Source organism: Schistocerca nitens, chromosome 12 (assembly GCF_023898315.1).
Source record: "Schistocerca nitens isolate TAMUIC-IGC-003100 chromosome 12, iqSchNite1.1, whole genome shotgun sequence".
Classification (NCBI taxonomy): Eukaryota; Metazoa; Arthropoda; class Insecta; order Orthoptera; family Acrididae; genus Schistocerca; species Schistocerca nitens.
Window position 1 is genome coordinate 93,580,096 of NC_064625.1, and position 765 is coordinate 93,580,860.

A 765-nucleotide genomic window follows, 5' to 3' on the forward strand; every position below is an offset into this window, starting at 1 on the left:
AGCTATCCAAACTGTTACGCCTGATATGCTACAGAGAGTGTGGAACGAGTTGGAGTATCGGGTTGATATTGCTCGTGTGTCTGGAGGGGGCCATATTGAACATCTCTGAACTTGTTTTTAAGTGAAAAAAAACCTTTTTAAATACTCTTTGTAATGATGTACAACAGGAGGTTATATTATGTTTCTTTCATTAAATACACATTTTTAAAGTTGTGGTATTCTTTTTGAATCACCCTGTATTTTGGAATATTTGAAAAATACAGTCCTGCAACTTCGTAACAAAATCGCGCGCAGTTTTCGATGGCACCAACACATCAAGAATATTTCGCCACAGTGGAAGAATAAAAATCGAAAAATGACGTTTATGTAAGGTGTATCCTGAAAACCATGTGAACAGCCGTCTGATGATGAACTTGCCAGTTCGAAACCGGTTACGGCGCTATTTACTTAAATACACAGCAATATTAATTGTACACAGCCACGGTATCACTATGTCAGTCTTAGACAAAATAGTATTTTGAATGCATTATATCCCCGTTGCTTCCGTTTATCAGAAAACTCGAAAATAGTGTAAGAACGAAATTGTTCAAATAAGGGAAAAATCACAGTCGGCATAAAAGCGATTAAAACAAAGCAATGAAAAAAAATTTTGACCTGTGTTATTAACAAGTGCACTGAGACAGATCTGTGTAAACAAAAAGAATACTTTCTTATCCTGTCTCCTTTTCATACGGCAGTTAAGTCGCAACTGTTGAGGGGGAAAAA